This window comes from Hypanus sabinus, chromosome 25 (genome assembly GCF_030144855.1).
Source record: "Hypanus sabinus isolate sHypSab1 chromosome 25, sHypSab1.hap1, whole genome shotgun sequence".
Classification (NCBI taxonomy): Eukaryota; Metazoa; Chordata; class Chondrichthyes; order Myliobatiformes; family Dasyatidae; genus Hypanus; species Hypanus sabinus.
The window spans coordinates 51,297,075-51,309,178 of record NC_082730.1 but is presented as its reverse complement, the minus strand read 5'-3'; positions in this window follow the sequence as shown (position 1 = coordinate 51,309,178).

Genomic DNA, 12,104 nt, shown 5'->3' with positions numbered 1-12,104 from the left:
GACAACAGCGAGAATCAAATCTCCCGACAACAGCAACAATCAAATCTCCCGACAACAGTGACAATCAAATCCCCCTGACAACAGCGACAATCAAATCTCCCGACAACAGCGACAATCAAATCCCCCTGACACAGCGACAATCAAATCCCCCCGACAACAGCGACAATCAAATCTCCCGACAACAGCGACAATCAAATCCCCCCGACAACAGCGACAATCAAATCTCCTGTCAACAGCGACAATCAAATCCCCCTGAAAACAGTGACAATCAAATCCCCCTGACAACAGTGACAATCAAATCTCCCGACAACAGCGACAATCAAATCTCCCGACAACAGCAACAATCAAATCCCCCCGACAACAGCGACAATCAAATCTCCCGACAACAGCGACAATCAAATCCCCCTGACAACAGCGACAATCAAATCTCCCGACAACAGCGACAATCAAATCCCCCCGACAACAGCGACAATCAAATCTCCCGACAACAGTGACAATCAAATCCCCCGACAACAGCGACAATCAAATCTCCCGACAACAGCGACAATCAAATCCCCCGACAACAGCGACAATCAAATCTCCCGACAACAGCAACAATCAAATCTCCCGACAACAGTGACAATCAAATCCCCCTGACAACAGCGACAATCAAATCTCCCGACAACAGCGATATTCAAATCTCCCAACAACAGGGACAATCAAATCTCCCGACAACAGTGACAATCAAATACCCCTGACAACAGTGACAATCAAATCCCCCTGACAACAGTGACAATCAAATCTCCCGACAACAGCGACAATCAAATCTCCCGAGAACAGCAACAATCAAATCCCCCCGACAACAGCGACAATCAAATCTCCCGACAACAGCGACAATCAAATCCCCCTGACAACAGCGACAATCAAATCTCCCGACAACAGCGACAATCAAATCCCCCCGACAACAGCGACAATCAAATCTCCCGACAACAGTGACAATCAAATCCCCCGACAACAGCGACAATCAAATCTCCCGACAACAGCGACAATCAAATCCCCCGACAACAACGACAATCAAATCTCCCGACAACAGCAACAATCAAATCTCCCGACAACAGTGACAATCAAATCCCCCTGACAACAGCGACAATCAAATCTCCCGACAACAGCGATATTCAAATCTCCCGACAACAGGGACAATCAAATCTCCCGACAACAGTGACAATCAAATACCCCTGACAACAGTGACAATCAAATCCCCCTGACAACAGTGACAATCAAATCTCCCGACAACAGCGACAATCAAATCCCACTGACAACAGTGACAATCAAATCTCCCGACAACAGCGACAATCAAATCTCTCGACAACAGCGACAATCAAATCCCCCCGACAACAGCGACAATCAAATCTCCCGACAACAGCGACAATCAAATCTCCCGACAACAGTGACAATCAAATCCCCCTGACAACAGCGACAATCAAATCTCCCGACAACAGCGACAATCAAATCCCCTTCACAACAGCGACAATCAAATCTCCCGACAACAGCGACAATCAAATCTCCCGACAACAGCGACAATCAAATCCCCCCGACAACAGCGACAATCAAATCTCCCAACAACAGCGACAATCAAATCTCCCGACAACAGCGACAATCAAATCTCCTGACAACAGCAACAATCAAATCTCCCGACAACAGCGACAATCAAATCTCCCGACAACAGCTACAATCAAATCCCCCGACAACAGCGAGAATCAAATCTCCCGACAACAGCAACAATCAAATCTCCCGACAACAGTGACAATCAAATCCCCCTGACAACAGCGACAATCAAATCTCCCGACAACAGCGACAATCAAATCCCCCTGACACAGCGACAAACAAATCCCCCCGACAACAGCGACAATCAAATCCCCCTGACAACAGTGACAATTAAATCTCCCGACAACAGCGACAATCAAATCTCCCGACAACAGTGACAATCAAATCCCCCTGACAACAGCGACAATCAAACCTCCCGACAACAGCGACAATCAAATCTCCCGACAACAGCGAAAATCAAATCCCCCCGACAACAGCGACAATCAAATCTCCTGACAACAGCGACAATCAAATCTCTGGACAACAGTGACAATCAAATCTCCCGACAACAGTTACAATCAAATCCCCCTGACAACAGCGACAATCAAATCTCCCGACAACAGCGACAATCAAATCTCCCGACAACAGCGACAATCAAATATCCCGACAACAGCGACAATCAAATCCCCCTGACAACAGCGACAATCAAATCTCCCGACAACAGCGACAATCAAATCCCCCTGACAACAGCGACAATCAAACCCCCCTGACAACAGTGACAATCAAATCCCCCTGACAACAGCGACAAGCAAATCTCCCGACAACAGCGACAATCAAATCTCCCGACAACAGCGACAATCAAATCCCCCCGACAACAGCGACAATCAAATCCCCCTGACAACAGCGACAATCAAATCTCCTGACAACAGCGACAATCAAATCTCCCTGACAACAGTGACAATCAAATCCTCCTGACAACAGCGACAATCAAATCTCCTGACAACAGCGACAATCAAATCTCCCTGACAACAGTGACAATCAAATCCCCCTGACAACAGCGACAATCAAATCTCCCGACAACAGTGACAATCAAATCCCCCTGACACAGCGACAATCAAATCCCCCCGACAACAGCGACAATCAAATCTCCCGACAACAGCGACAATCAAATCCCCCCGACAACAGCGACAATCAAATCTCCTGACAACAGCGACAATCAAATCCCCCTGACAACAGTGACAATCAAATCCCCCTGACAACAGCGACAATCAAATCTCCCGACAACAGCGACAATCAAATCTCCCGACAACAGTGACAATCAAATCCCCCTGACAACAGCGACAATCAAATCTCTCGACAACAGCGACAATCAAATCCCCCCGACAACAGCGACAATCAAATCTCCCGACAACAGCGACAATCAAATCTCCCGACAACAGTGACAATCAAATCCCCCTGACAACAGCGACAATCAAATCTCCCGACAACAGCGACAATCAAATCCCCTTGACAACAGCGACAATCAAATCTCCCGACAACAGCGACAATCAAATCTCCCGACAACAGCGACAATCAAATCCCCCCGACAACAGCGACAATCAAATCTCCCTACAACAGCGACAATCAAATCTCCCGACAACAGCGACAATCAAATCTCCCGACAACAGCGACAATCAAATCCCCCGACAACAGCGAGAATCAAATCTCCCGACAACAGCAACAATCAAATCTCCCGACAACAGTGACAATCAAATCCCCCTGACAACAGCGACAATCAAATCTCCCGACAACAGCGACAATCAAATCTCCCGACAACAGCGAAAATCAAATCCCCCCGACAACAGCGACAATCAAATCTCCTGACAACAGCGACAATCAAATCTCTGGACAACAGTGACAATCAAATCTCCCGACAACAGTTACAATCAAATCCCCCTGACAACAGCGACAATCAAATCTCCCGACAACAGCGACAATCAAATCCCCTTGACAACAGCGACAATCAAATATCCCGACAACACCGACAATCAAATCCCCCTGACAACAGCGACAATCAAATCCCCTTGACAACAGCGACAATCAAATCCCCCGACAACAGCTGCAATCTAATCCCCCCGACAACAGCGACAATCAAATCCCCCTGACAACAGCGACAATCAAATCTCCCGACAACAGCGACAATCAAATCCCCTTGACAACAGCGACAATCAAATCTCCCGACAACAGCAACAATCAAATCCCCTTGACAACAGCGACAATCAAATCTCCCAACAACAGCAACAATCAAATCTCCCGACAACAGCGACAATCAAATCTCCCTGACACAGCGACAATCAAATCTCCTGACAACAGCGACAATCAAATCCCCCCGACAACAGCGACAATCAAGTGGAGGCCAAGAACCGTTAGCCCTGGAATTTATGAGCAAATCTTTGTAACTTATCCACGTAGTACTTAGTGTGGTTTATTTGCGCTTTCTATTTTGTGATAATAAATTAGCTTTAAGTTACTTTGATGTGCTTGTGTGCTTATTATCACATCTCCTGGACACTCGAATAGTTTTGTATCTGATCAGCACACCCTGAGCTGTAATAGCTTTGCACTAACTGCTATCGGGGCACCCGTGATCCTGCATTCGCAGTGTCATTATGCAACAAAATGTGCTCATGGACCATTGCATTACCTCATGTTTCTGCTGATCACGCTATCTGCCGGCATTACGATATAGGTGGCAGACATGGCCCTGTCAGTAATATTTGTCGCTTCAAATCCTGTTTGGACACTCAGCACATAATTTAACCTGTCATTTGGCTGCAATAGCAGTATTAAAATATTTCTTGGATTTCCAACATCTTTGAAGACAGTTTACAACATATGAATTTGTAATGCTTAAACATAGGATTTACATGACCTAGGTTTTGTGCTGACCACGTCATGAGGGTTAGTACCAAATTTGTACTGTATTTGTCATCACTTTGCTCTTTGCCATTTTCTTTCTTCATACAATTTTATAATATAGAGGAGACATGGTGCAATTAAACCCTGGTTAAATGAGTTTATCTCTTTCAGTTATAGCATGTAAAGCAAGATTGCATTTTGATTGAATGTTATATGCACTGTCTCTTCTCAAATAGTTAACATTTTTATGCAGATCTAATTACCTCTTCTATTTTGTTTGCAATATGTTAAATAATGCCGCAGAAACATACCCACACATTAAAAACTGTTTTTTTGAAGAATTATACGTTGTTTGCTTGCTGCACTGGTTCGATCACATCACAGTACTGTCCCTGTGGAGGGTGTGTTCTCCCTGTGACAGAATGAGTTTCCTCTGTTGCTGCTTGGCTTCTCCCACATCCCCAAAGGTGGACAGCTCAGTGAATTTGCAACTGTAAGTTAGACCTTAGTGGATGTAAAAGACAATAACAGATAAAAAGACAATGAGAAAGTTATAGAGCCACAGGGAGGTAGAGAAATGATTGGGACCAATGGGAACTGTTCTGCTGGGAGTTGGCACAGATTTGATGGGTTGTGATGCACCATCAATAACTCACTCAGAGATGTAAAGGCGAGATATCGGCTTTTATTGACTGGAAGAAGGAACAAGCAGTGGTTGACCACCATACTACATCCTGGAGACTGAGAGGCCGGGCTCAGGCCTCAATCGCCTTTATACTGGGGTCTGTGGGAGGGGCCACAGGAGCAGTCAGCAGGGGGCGTGTCCAGACAGGTATATGTAGTTCACCACAGGTTGAGCGGCTTCCTACTGTGTTTAGTTAACTATAGATCTGGTAATATTCCAGATTTAAAATCAGTTCAGCCACAAATCAAAGAATCATTTGATTTTACAAAACAAAATTTTCAGTGGAATACACGTCTATCAGGTATATGAGGTATAAATTTCAGTTACAATCAGCCACAATATTGATGTTAAATGTATAATAATTTTCTTCTTATAAATCAAATACCTTTCGTAAGTACTATGCAACCATGAGACTGGAAACATTTTAATGTAGCCTTTGCTTTTGGGCTTTGCAGAAATCCTCGGTTCCTTTGTTTCCTGTGAACAATTGAATAAAACACAATATACCGCCACAGCCCTAAAATGTAATCGAGAGACACACTCCTTTTGCTTCAAACTGAGGCACACTTCAATTACGTGGCAGCCTCCTAGCCTCTTTCTACTTCACCATCTCATCAAACAGAGGTATGAACGGCAATAAAAATGTTTACAGTTTTACCAGAACTCCTCACATCTGCGATCTTTTTAACCATTCAGCTGCATATTCATCTTATTTTGTTTGAGCGTTCTCAGTAGTTTGTTTGTGCATGGCTGGTGTTTTATTGCGTGGGTCAATGTATCTGCTGCCACAGAACTCTCTGCCTGTCATCAACTGACAAGCTTGTAAAATGTAGGTTTCACTTTAATTCCCAATAGCTTGGTTAATACATCTCCAGTAGCTACTGGCTGGGAAGAGTGTTGTTCCATCATGATGAGGGATATACTTTAATTACAAAAATAATGTTTAGAATTCTAGCTGGATTTTAACCCTGAGTTGGAATTTTAAACATCCTGTTGCTAATCACTTCCTTCTTCAATCCCATTGTTTGCTTCCTTCTTAAATCACATCAAACTTAGGTTAAGGTTTCAGACTTTGTGTTTATTGTCTGGCCACCAATTCGATTAAGACCAGTTCCGGGTGTGACGATTTTCCAGATGGCTCCCCACGGATTGATGTAACGTTTGACAAAGACTTAAAACATCACATGGATTCAAGTGAACTGACATTTATTTTTCTTTTTAATTTCTGCATGAACTTGCTGTGTAACAAACGGACCTACTGTACCTGACAATGTGACTCTTCTGAAGACAGATGTTGTCATGGTGTCACAATCCTTCAGCAATGTCAGTAGCTAATGAGCTGTGAAGCTATCAGCAATGAGCTCTCTTTTAAACTTTAGCATTGATGCATCGATGGTAACTCACTCACCCCTGAAGTTGTGAGTTTTTAACCCTTAGCAAATTAAGACCAGGTAAACAAGCAGCAACATTAAGCTGTTAAAACAAAGCTGATTAAAACAATCCTTCGGCATCATTCAAGAATTAGCATGGAAAGTTCTCTCTGGTATCAGATTCTTGATTTGGACTGGATTACTAAGGAACATAATGTCCTGTATTTAGTACTACCATGGCTCTTCAGGGCTCAAGTTGTGGGAAGGAACCTCTGCCCTAAGAACAGGGATATTTGAAAATCGTTGATAAATGACTAAACATCAAATATACATATGGAATGGCAGTTAATTGATTAAAGTATCAAAAAAAAGCTTTACAACAAAAGAACCTTGCAAAAACTTGCCTTTTAAATGAAATTCATTAATGGCAGTAAAGGCTTTGGCTTTTTCAGCTTAAGGAGCAGATACAAAATGTGCCTGGCTTGTCAGCTCAGCAATTTAGGAAAGCCCTGGAACGAAACGGTAAGTCAGGGACAGAGTGCATCAGATCTCCAACACATTGTAACCTCTGCTTGCAGTGATCAGGCACAGAAGTCCAGAATTAGTGTCACACACTCTGCAATTCACTACTGGTGCCTGCAGAGACTGCACAACTCTTCCACTTTTAGTGGCACTTTGTGTGTGCAAATTACCTGCCAGTTTTTTTTTACCTTAACATAAATGATGAAATTTTCAATTATGTATCAGTTAAGACCATAAAACATAGGACAGAATTGGGCTATTTGGCCCATTGAGTCTACTCCACCATTTCCTCATTACTGAGTTATTATCCTCCTCAACCCCATTCTCCTGCCTTCTCCGTAACTTCACACCCTTACTAATCAAGAACGTATCAGCCTCCATTTTAAAGCTGAAGGAAGACTATAGCTGGGAGCTTAATATCCAAGGATACACATTGTATCAGAAGGACTGGCAGGAAGGCAGAGGGGACTGCTTTGCTCTGTTGTTAAAAAAATGAAATCAAATCATTACAAAGAGGTGACATAGGGTCAGAAGGTGTTGAATCATTGTGGATAGAGCTAAGGAACTGCAAGGGTAAAAAGACCCTGATGGCAGTTGGATGCAGATGCTCAAAGAGAAGTAAGGATGTGGCCTACAAATTACAATTGGGAGCTAGAAAATGCATGCCAAAAGAGCAATGGTACAATAGTCACGGGGGATTTCAATATTCAGATAAATTGGAAAATCAGGTTGGTGCTGGATTCCAAAAGCAGAATTTTTAGATTGCCTACAAGATGGTTTTTTGGAGCAGCTCATGGTTGAGCCCACTGGGGGATCAGCTACTCTGGATTGGGTGTTGTGCAATGAACCAGAATTGATTAGAGAGCTTAAGGTAAAAGAACCCTAAGAAGAAAGCAATCATAATGTGATCGAATTCATCCTGAAAGCTGAGAAGGAGAAGTTAAAGTCTCATGTATCGGTATCACAGTGGAGTAAAAGAGGCATGAGAGAGGAGTTGTCCAGAATTGATTGGAAAAGAACACTGGCAGGGATAAGGCAGAGCAGTAATGGCTGCAATTTCTAGAAGCAATTTGCAAGATGCAGGATATATACATCTCCGTGAGAAAGAAGTTTTCTAAATCAAGTCATTAAGAAGTTTTCTAAATCAAGTCATTAAGAAGTTAAAGGTGGAATATGAAAGTAAGGTAGCCAATGATATTAAAGAGGATACCAAAATTTTATTCAGATAAATAAAGTGTAAAAGAGAGGTGAGAGTGGATATGAGACCAGTGGAAAATAATTCTGGAGAGGTAGTGATTGGGGACAAGGAAATGGTGGAGGAATTGAATAAGTATTTTGCATCAGTCTTCACTGTGGAAGACATTAGCAGAGTGGTGGAAGTTCCCGGTGTCAGGGTCACGCAATGTGTGGAGTTACCATTACTCGAGAGAAGATTCTTGTGAGATTCAAAGGTCTGAAGGTAGATAAGTCACCTGGGTCACAGTGTGTACATCCCAGTGTTTTGAAAAAGGTGGCTGAAGAGATTGTGGAGGCATTAGTAATAATATTTCAAGAATCACTAGATTCTGGAATGATTCCAGAGACTGGAAATTTACAAATGTCACTCTTCTCATCAGGAAGGGAGAGAGATAGAAGAAAGAAAACTTTAGGCTGGTCAGTCTGACCTCAGTAGTTGGGAAGATGTTGATTATTAGGGATGGGGTCTCAGAGTACGTGGAGGTACGTGGTAAAATAAAGCACAGTAAGCATGGTTTCTGCAACGGAAGGATCAGGAGGGACGAGGAGAAGGGGAAAGCTCAGTTGGTTGAGAAGAAGTTCTGGAGCATAGCACATTAGACTCTATGTGCTCCGAACCCTATGCCTTCATTTGTGGAAGCGCAACTGAGAAAGCATATCAGTATGGGAGCCTGAGGCCCCACCATGGTCAAAATGGAGTTATGCACAAAAATGCAACAGGAGCTTAGCAGGTCAGGCAGCAGCAATGCAGTGACAGGGACTGTCAATATTTTGGGCCAAGATTCTTCATGGGGATTGGAAATGAAGTGGGAAGAAGCCAGAATAAGAAGGTGGGTGAGGGGAAGGTGGACAAGGTCGAGGAAATGAAAGGTGAAGCCAAGTAGGTGGGAGGGGGGAGGGGGTTGAAGTAAGAAACTGGGAAGCGGTGTGGAAAAGGCAATGTGCTGGAGAGGAAGGAATCTGATAAAAGAGTAGAGTGGATAATGGGGGGAGGGGTGATAAGCAGGTATGGAGAAAAGGTAAGAGACCAAAGAGGGAATTGAAGCAGAGGGAAGGGGAAGGGAAAATAAATAACCAGAAATAGGAGAAATTGATGATCATGCCAACAGCTTGGAGTCCACCTAGAGGGAATATGAGGTATTGCTCCTCAGCCTGAGAGTGGCAGAAGAGAAGGCCATGCTGAAACTGGAATGGGGATAGGGAATTGAAATGGCTGGCCACTGGGAAATCCAGCTTTTTGTGGATGGAGATTAGGTTGTCAACAAAACAGTCCCCCAGTCTACACTGCGTCTGACCAGATACAGTCGAAGACCCAATAGATTTCCATCTGAAGAGTTGCCTCTCCTGGAAGGACTGTTTCAGTCCTGAACGTAGGTGAGAGAACAGATGAATGGGCAAGTGCATCTTTTCTCTTGCATGCAAGGGTATTTCCTAGGGTGATGATTAGTAGGGAGCGATGAATGGACAAGGGAATAAGGCAATCACAGAGGGAAAAATTCCTGTGGAAGGTGGGGAGTGGGATGGCACAGAGAGACTGATCCATGAGGAAGGTGGAGAGTGGGACGTCACAGAGAGAGTGATCCATGTGGAAGGTGGAGAGTGGGACGGCACACAGAGTCTGATCCATGTGGAAGGTGGAGAGTGGGACGTCACAGAGAGAGTGATCCATGTGGAAGGTGGAGAGTGGGACGTCACAGAGAGAGTGAGCCATGTGGAAGGTGGAGAGTGGGACGTCACAGAGAGTCTGATCCATGTGGAAGGTGGAGAGTGAGACGTCACAGAGTGTCTGATCCATGTGGAAGGTGGAGAGTGGGACGTCACAGAGAGAGTGATCCATGTGGAAGGTGGAGAGTGGGACGTCACAGAGAGAGTGATCCATGTGGAAGGTGGAGAGAGGGACGTCACAGAGAGAGTGATCCATGTGGAAGGTGGAGAGTGGGACGTCACAGAGAGAGTGATCCATGTGGAAGGTGGAGAGTGGGACGTCACAGAGAGAGTGATCCATGTGGAAGGTGGAGAGTGGGACGGCACAGAGAGAGTGATCCATGTGGAAGGTGGAGAGTGAGACGTCACAGAGAGAGTGATCCATGTGGAAGGTGGAGAGTGGGACGTCACAGAGAGAGTGATCCATGTGGAAGGTGGAGAGTGAGACGTTACAGAGAGAGTGATCCATGTGGAAGGTGGAGAGTGGGATGTCACAGAGAGTCTGATCCATGTGGAAGGTGGAGAGTGGGACGTCACAGAGAGTCTGATCCATGTGGAAGGTGGAGAGTGGGACGTCACAGAGAGTCTGATGCATGTGGAAGGTGGAGAGTGGGACGGCACAGAGAGTCTGATCCATGTGGAAGGTGGAGAGCGAGACGTCACAGAGAGAGTGATCCATGTGGAAGGTGGAGAGTGGGACGTCACAGAGAGAGTGATCCATGTGGAAGGTGGAGAGTGGGACGTCACAGAGAGAGTGATCCATGTGGAAGGTGGAGAGTGGGACGTCACAGAGAGAGTGATCCATGTGGAAGGTGGAGAGTGGGACGTCACAGAGAGAGTGATCCATGTGGAAGGTGGAGAGTGGGACGTCACAGAGAGAGTGATCCATGTGGAAGGTGGAGAGTGGGACGTCACAGAGAGAGTGATCCATGTGGAAGGTGGAGAGTGGGACGTCACAGACAGAGTGAACCATGTGGAAGGTGGAGAGTGGGACGTCACAGAGAGAGTGATCCATGTGGAAGGTGGAGAGTGGGACGTCACAGAGAGAGTGATCCATGTGGAAGGTGGAGAGTGGGACGTCACAGAGAGAGTGATCCATGTGGAAGGTGGAGAGTGGGACGTCACAGAGAGAGTGATCCATGTGGAAGGTGGAGAGTGGGACGTCACAGAGAGAATGATCCATGTGGAAGGTGCAGAGTGGGACGTCACAGAGAGAGTCTGATCCATGTGGAAGGTGGAGAGTGGGACGTCACAGAGAGTCTGATCCATGTGGAAGGTGGAGAGTGGGACGGCACAGAGAGTCTGATCCATGTGGAAGGTGGAGAGTGGGACGTCACAGAGAGAGTGATCCAAGTGGAAGGTGGAGAGTGGGATGTCACAGAGAGTCTGATCCATGTGGAAGGTGGAGAGTGGGACGTCACAGAGAGTCTGATCCATGTGGAAGGTGGAGAGTGGGACGGCACAGAGAGTCTGATCCATGTGGATGGTGGAGAGTGGGACGGCACAGAGAGAGTGATCCATGTGGAAGGTGGAGAGTGGGACGTCACAGAGAGAGTGATCCATGTGGAAGGTGGAGAGTGGGACGTCACAGAGAGAGTGATCCATGTGGAAGGTGGAGAGTGGGACATCACAGAGAGAGTGATCCATGTCGAAGGTGGAGAGTGGGACGTCACAGAGAGAGTGATCCATGTGGAAGGTGGAGAGTGGGACGTCACAGAGAGTCTGATCCATGTGGAAGGTGGAGAGTGGGACGGTACAGAGAGAGTGATCCATGTGGAAGGTGGAGAGCGGACGTCAGAGAGAGAGTGATCCATGTGGAAGGTGGAGAGTGGGACGTCACAGAGAGTCTGATCCATGTGGAAGGTGGAGAGTGGGATGTCACAGAGAGAGTGATCCATGTGGAAGGTGGAGAGTGGGACGGCACAGAGAGAGTGATCCATGTGGAAGGTGGAGAGTGGGACGTCACAGAGAGAGTGATCCATGTGGAAGGTGGAGAGTGGGACGTCACAGAGAGTCTGATCCATGTGGAAGGTGGAGAGTGGGATGTCACAGAGAGAGTGATCCATGTGGAAGGTGGAGAGTGGGACGGCACAGAGAGAGTGATCCATGTGGAAGGTGGAGAGAGG